We start from the raw sequence: 8127 nt of genomic DNA on the forward strand, positions 1-8127 counted from the left end.
TTCAGGTGCAACAGATGATTTTAATGATAGGTTACAAATTAATTGAAATAGGTCTGAAATTTCATTTTTTAGTTCTTTCAGAACCCTGGGGTGATTGCTATCCAGTACAGGTGATTTACCGCTCTTCAATTTGTCAGTCTGGCCTACCACATCTTCCAGTTCATCGTAATTTGGTTCAGTTCATCTGAATCATCACCCTGGAAAATCATATCCGGAAAGGATATCTCCCCAACATCCTTTTTAGTAAACACTGAAGCAAAGAAATCATTTAATCTTTCTGCAATGGCCTTATCTTCCCTAAGTGCCCCTTTAACCCCTCGATCATCTAACAGTCCAACCGACTCCCTCGCAAGCTTTCTGCTTCGATTATATTTTTTAAAGTTTTTACTGTGAGTTTTTGTCTCTACAGCCAATTTATTTTCAAATTCTCTCTTAGCCTGTCATATCAGTGTCTTACATTTAACTTGCCAATGCTTATGCTTAATCATATTTTCTTCTGATACATCTTTCTTCCAATTTTTGTATGAAGATCTTTTGGCTAAAATAGCCTCTTTCACCTCACTTTTAGCAATCATTTGACCTTCCTTCCACCTTTCTTAATGCAAGGAATGCATATGGACTGTGCTTCTAGGATGGTATTTTTTTAACAATGTCCACACCTGTTGCGCACTTTTTACCTTTGTAGCTGCATCTTTCAGTCCTACAGTCATCCTTCTCTCTTTTCTCCTACATTCTACAAGGACAATTATGTCTACAATCAAAAATGAGGCCTCATGTAGTTTGCCTTTCTTATATCTTAGAAACATCTGAGTGAGAATTGCAGCCCAAGGCAGCAGTGAAATGGCTGCATTATGCTTCCTAGAAGGTATGGGATAATCTGCACAGAGCAGCAATTGCATCCCTAAAAGGGACACAAATGGACTGGGGGTTGGGCTCCATGTGAGAATCTGATCTACTTTGGGTAAATATGCATAGAATCGCTGCTGGGCAAACTAGATGGGCCTTTTTTGGTATTTATCTGTTGTCATTTACTATGCTACTGTGTTACTTCATGAAAACAGTGACTCACTGAATGAAGCAAACTTGACAAGAGCCCTTTGATAAGAATATGGCAGTATATCAATGCTATGCAAGTAAAGGAGATAAGCTGCTCTCCAAAAACTTAATCAACATATGAGAGTAGAGAGCAGAGAGTATTCAATAGTCCACACACTTCCAAATTAGTGCATAAATCAGTTGTTTTTATTTTTATTTTAAACACTTTCAAGCGGCTGCTCCAAAATGTTCCTGACATGCAGTACAAGGTTTTCAACCAAGTCCCCCGACACAGACCGTGTTTCGCTAAGAGCTGCATCGGGAGGGACTGAGAATAGTGTCTAATTTCAACCACTTAACTCAGGTCCGAATTCAAATTGAAAGGAACTCAGCTCTTGGAAGTGTGTGGACTATTGAATACTCTCTGCTCTCTATAATATGGGTAGCCAGGACTGACTTTTCCCAGCACCCACCCTCTCACAAATCAATAACAAGCCGTACAATCGATAACATGAACGAGACTTAGACCAAAGTGGGATCAAACAGGCCGCAACTTTATTGTACCACAATTAGGTGCCCGAGCCAGTACTTTACATCAGCTTCCCTGCGCACCCGCCACCCGCCAGCAAGGTGCGCAGATATTAACATTGCGTTGTACCTACTACCCCCGCCACCATCAGCAAGGGGTTGTGACCACCAGCTCCCGCCACTTGCAGCAAGGAGCCTTCCGCAGGACAACAGCACCAAATTGTCCTGCCCCTCGACACATTGCCTCTCAATTGGCTCGGGCGACCCCGCCTCCCCCGGTTGCGACAACATTGGCTCAAGAACCATATGAACATGATGACTTAGCATATACAATGTGAACATGATAACTTAACATAACCAGTGACGTGAGGGTGGGTGGGTGGGATGCGATCCCGGGAGCGTCGGCAGGCAAAGAGGGAGCTGCCGGCGCTCCCTGGGAACCTAATCGGCTGGGTTCCAGCCGATTAGGTTCCCTTCCTCTCGGGGAGCCAATTAGGGCTCCCGGCCTGCCTCCCCGAGGACCGGATTCGTCCTCGGGGGCAGCAGCCAATAAGCGGGCACGCTGGCGCGGGCATGCGCGCACAGCGTGCCCGCTTTCCCCTCCTCCCCCCGCCCCCCGGGTGCCGGCGCGGCATGTGCCTGGCACCCACATTATGCCCAGGCACCCCGATACTCCATCGGGGTGCCCTTCTCCTCTCATATGTTGAGTATATCAATGCTAACAATATTCAAACAAAGAGAGGAAGCAATTCATTTGTTGTCAACCATTTTTATAATTTTTTTAACATAGAGAACAACGTCATCAGACCTTAGTGCAACAATTTTTTAATCCACTGTCTCGCGCCACACAATGGGCCGCAAACAGCATCAGCTGTTTATTAGCACTGTAATGTAATCACTTGACATTGTACCTCATTTTTTAACCACCCATTTACCTATTTCACCAAACCCAATTTTATCATACCAAAAAAATATATATATCAATGCTTACATTTTTCATTTCTGTATATACACACAATGACAGTAATGATCCAATATCCACGTCTATATTGGCTGTTGACTTTCATAGCAATAACAGCAAACTATGCGCTCTCAGTCTAATTCAAATAAAAAAATGTAAAATATAGTATAAGGCTAAAACTAATAGCTACTTGTAATTGCTTACACTAGTGATCAATAGATTAACTTTGTTCTAACATAATCCAGCTCTTTATTTGACTGTCAAATCTACACAAGACCAAAAAGCACTATTAGCATATATCTTCAGCAGAGAGCATGGCACAGCAGTGTGAGAGTTTAGAGGCAGAGACACAGGGCAACTGTGACCATTTTCCCAGGGATTTGGAATCTTCTTTGTCAGGCAATAATACGCAAGTAAAAAAAAAAAAAATACTCAGACTTACTTGGTGAAATCATTCCATGGCAATTGGGTTGCAGAAGGCAAACCAAGAATTTCACAGACCTTTATTTGAGATGTAATTGACAAGTACAGAGATTAGATATCATAAAAAGATGCTACCTCTTGTTTATTGGACTGATCCTGTGACCATCTGTTGGAATGGTTTATGCAACTAAATGTCAAAACAGAATAATTCAAAACAGAATAATTAGACAACTGAGAAAGAAACAGAGGTATTAAAGGTTATTTTTATCATGCTGGTGCAGCATGTCCGTGCTATCCCTAATATGTTCTGTGCCTTTCTCAATATTTAGTGATGATGATTTTATCATCCCACTTAAAAATGATGAAGAATCAGGCAATGTACCTGCAAACACATTAGTTTGTAGAGATGTGAATCGTGTGATCGATCGTCTTAACGATCGATTTCGGCTGGGAGGGGGAGGGAATCGGATCGTCGCAGTTTGGGTTTTTTAAATATCGTGTAAATCGTGTAAATCGAAAACCGGCACACTAAAACATCCCTAAAACCCACCCCGACCCTTTAAAATAAATCCCCCACCCTCCCGAACCCCCCCAAAATGCCTTAAATTACCTGGGGTCCAGAGGAAGGGTCCCGGTGTGATCTTTTACTCTCGGACCTCCGTGCATTGTAGAAATGGCACCGGCGCTACCTTTGACCTGTCAGGGCAAAGGTAGCGCCGGCGCCATTTTGTTTTTTTGTCCCCCGACATCAGGAGCATAGGAGATCACTCCCGGACCCCCGCTGGACCCCCAGGGACTTTTGGCCAGCTTGGGGGGGCCTCCTGACCCCCACAAGACTTGCCAAAAGTCCAGCGGGGGTCCGGAACGATCTCCTACCATGAATCGTTTTTCCGTACGGAAAATCGATTCGACTGCAGGAGGTCGTTCCGGACCCCCGCTGGACCCCCAGGGACTTTTGGCCAGCTTGGGGGGCCTCCTGACCCCCACAAGACTTGCCAAAAGTCCAGCGGGGGTCCGGAACGACCTCCTGCAGTCGAATCGTGTTGCCGTACGGCCGGCGCCATTTTGCGCAAAATGGCGCCGGCCGTACGGAAAAACGAAGAATAGTGGGCTAAACTAAAAGGAGCTATAATAAATGGCAACAAATATTTATATCATGAAGGTAAATAGGAGGAAAAGGAACCTGAGATGATTCCCTAGAGAGAAAGAGCATCTGTTCATTTATTGGCAGTGGCGCAATCATCTACACCGCTTACTACATATGGAATCCCTCACGGCGAAGATTTCTCCACTTCACAAAAGATCGTTTATGAAGATTTGGGAGCCCTACATTCATTTTCTGCAACATAGGGCTCGAAGTTTGATCCTCAACAATGTTTGACTTTGTTACCTTATACTATGATTGGATGGGTATGTTTCTTTTATTATTGCTATTGGACTGTCGGACACCTTGGTCATGAAAGGACTCTCGGAACCCGGGGGGTGGGGGAAACTTGAGGGGAGGGGAAGAGGGGGACGAAGATTTCAAGGGAAGGGGAAAGGGGGGGGGGACAATAAGCATTGAGCGTGCACAACGTCTGACTTTTCCCCAATGGGTATTGAAGAGCCACGGTACCCATTGTGGAAGTTGTACATATTACACTTGAAACAATAAAAAAACGTTTATACATAAATCCCTTCAGAGGAGGTTGGCCCAGTGGCTCAGCAGCAAGCATTGAGTACTGAGGACCTGAGTTCAGTTTCTGGGCCAGAATTCTGTTTCTCAAGCCAGCCTGGACTGGAGATGCTGCTGAAGCAGTGATCGCAGCACCCCGAAGGAGGGAGGTCCCAGGCATCTCTCACCAGCGACACTGGGGCGTCACTTCTGGATGAGGTTTCTCACTGCAATGGCTGCCTAAAGTGAGATATAAATAAAGGGGAAAAATAAAAATGAATAAGTAAATAAATTCATTCAGGAACTTAGCATTTCTGGTAAGACCTTGCCATCATTGCTAAGCTTTCATAGATAAGTCCAGAGAGACAAAGAATTGGTACTTAAGCAAACAAATTCAGAATAACAGAGAATAGAAAGTGTGCACTACTTTAGCTTTCCAAAAATAAAAGTAGTTTAAAGAAAACCAACAAACTAATTGGTTAGATATAATATCTGGATGGGAATTATGAATGTTTAAAGAGGCATTCTTTGAGGGCTCCCATTCCTAAGGCAATGTAAATACAGTACAATGTATTATATTAAAAAGTCACTATGCCGCCTTATAAGTGACATCATACACTTCAATGTGTGACTTTTTGGTGAGTGGAATACATGCTGCATGATACCCATCCCCAGTATCCCACAAAAAAATGAACATCCCTTCATATCTTCTAACTCAGAGGTAAATATCACCATCTACCCTCCAGCCATGAAGTAAGCTTTTGCAGAGAGCAGTGAAGCTAAGGATAGAGGGCAGAGAAATGTCAAGGAGCCTATGCATGACGAGAAAGCTGCTTCCAGCAGCAGTAATCCCCAGCTGCTGCAATTACTTTTCCTTACAAGTCACAAGTGGATCCTGTCAAAGTCACAGCGGTGGGGGAGGTGAAGGAAGATAGTCATTCATAATTCTTCAGTTCAATGTTAGAAGTAAAAAAAAAAAAAAGAACAAAGAAAGAAAAAAGATCCTGTTGCTTTGATACCTTGAAGTGTATTTCTTAGTGGTTTGGTTCTCAAGAAGAAGAGACCATGGGGAAAGGAAAGAGAGAGAGAGAGAGAGAGAGAGTTTTAAGCTCTACTTCCTCATTTGAATCTTGATGCAAGGCATTAGCTCTTCTACTTTTTTTTATGACCCATGTACACTAAGCTTTGAATGTCTGGAAAAGGAGAAATTATTTTTCAGGTGAAAAACCTTAAAGTATCATCTGTTTTATCACATCCTTTTAATAGATCAAGGTGATAGGAAGCAAAAGCTTGTGCAATTCGCAAAATTGCACAAAATTCTCCCTGCTACTAGGTCTACCCAACAACACGATCAAACCATTACAGATGGTACAGAATTCTGCTGCCAGAATTCTAACAAGCACTAACAAAAATGATCACATCACCCCAATCCTTAGTAACCTACATTGGCTTCCCATTAAACAAAGGATACTCTATAAGGTACTCACAATCATCCACAAAGCGACAAACAAAATAGCTCCCATCACGTTAAGCTTTCAACTCCAACCGCACACATCTTCTAGACCAATCAGAAGCGCTTTCAAAGGAACACTGCATGCCCAACAAGTAAAATCATCTCTGAGCAAAAGAGCGCTATCCTTAGCAGGCCCCCACCAGTGGAACATGCTCCCCCCAAATCTAAGACTTGAACCCAATCATCAAGAGTTCAAAAAAAGACTAAAGACTCTTCTTTTCCAACAAGCCTTCCCAGACTCACAATCCTACCAAGACGGAAAGTCTTCCCAAATAAGAAGTATCCCCTAATTATGGTCACCATACCAAGTCCTACCTTCAGGTCTCTGCAACTGGACAACAATCTTTGAGTTCTAAAAATTAATCTTATTATTTATATTTTCCTCTGCAACTGGACTACAATTTCTAAGTTCAAAAATTCATTTTATCTTATTATTTATATCTGGCATGGTTAATATGTCACTATATCCAAGTTAAATAATTAAATTATACAGATTATATTACATAATTTTATTAATTACAATGTTAAACTATACTATATTATTTATTATCATTATGTTAAATTGTCATCCAGTTATATTGTTCCATATGTGCCACTGTTCTATGTAAAGCCCCTTATCTCTGTTGGGCAGTTTATCGTTATATGTAAACCGGAGTGATTTGTAGTCTCTATAAGAACCTCGGTATATAAAAATTAAAAATAAATAAAATAAATAAAATAAATAAAGAGGTTGCTTTACCTTGTTTTTATTTTCTTTCAAACTTTAAATTTAGCTTCATTTTTTTAAACTGATTTTAAAAAGATGTACAGAAAGAAGTCTATCACAAAATACATGTCACATTTGCTTTGCGAAAAGATAAGTGGAAACTCTCCATCTAATTTATTTTGGATAAAACATGCTTTGTTTGTTTTTTTAGTCACTCTAGTCTAAATATTAAGCATTGGGATTTTTTTTTTTTTAAAAGAAATGGATTTTTATCCATACATGTATTTTGGTGCCCTTTCTATCCATGCTGTGCTCAGATCTTAAGAAGAATCTCTACAACTCATAAATAGGCATTGGAAAACTATCCCTTTATTTAAGTAAATCCTGATTTTGAAGTCTTCATTTCCTACTCCGGGACTCCTTGGCCATTAAGAGAGGCTTTTGGCTGTGAAATAACAAAAAAATGTTTTGGTCAAAACGGGGTATTTGAGAATAATTCGGTTACAATCTGTGCTGTATTAAAACCCAAAACAAACCAGAAGATTTTATTTAAATTCAGCATAAGTGCTAAAGGTTCCATTCGTTTTCCCACAAGCATAGAATGAGAAATTTTACACTGAAAAGGCCCCTGAAAAGTTAAGCAGTTCTAGAAAGTGGTTTCTCTCCGGAGAAGAAAAAAATGTATTGCTTTGAGCCTTATGAAGTTTCCTGGTATGAACAGAAGGTAGGCTGTAACTTATTGCTAAAGAAATAAAAATTACACACAAACACCCCAACAAAGCACAAAGGTCTTCAGAATTGATCATTTAATGTTCTTAAGAAATCACTTTTCTAAGTCTAAGAATACATAACCCCTTTTTTGCAAAATGTGCCGCAAGCTGATCTCCCAAGAAGAGAACGAGGCCGAAGAAGACACAGTGGGTGTGTAAGGGGGAACGTTGCCTGTTTTCTATTTATAAAACTCTTCTCCAATGGAATTTGCAAGGACATAAGTTATGGTTTCGATGATTGCTTTGCACTTATTTGTAGAAAACACTCCGGAGCCTGCAGCCTATATCAGTTGCAGTTTTATACCAATGACAGAAGAAACGAAAAGGCGCTTTCGGACGGCTACAACGATTCTGTGTGCTCTGGAGCCCAGTCCCTTCTTCTAGGGACTTTCTTATTTATTATTCCACATTTTGCGAGCAAGCAAAGGCAATATAGGAATTAGTCCAGTAAATTAACTAAAATGTTTACATTAAGGGCGAGAAGGGTGGAAATATGCTTGGAGGGCTGACATCATTAAATTGGAAAGGTGTGTATGT

Source organism: Rhinatrema bivittatum, chromosome 6, assembly GCF_901001135.1.
Source record: "Rhinatrema bivittatum chromosome 6, aRhiBiv1.1, whole genome shotgun sequence".
Classification (NCBI taxonomy): Eukaryota; Metazoa; Chordata; class Amphibia; order Gymnophiona; family Rhinatrematidae; genus Rhinatrema; species Rhinatrema bivittatum.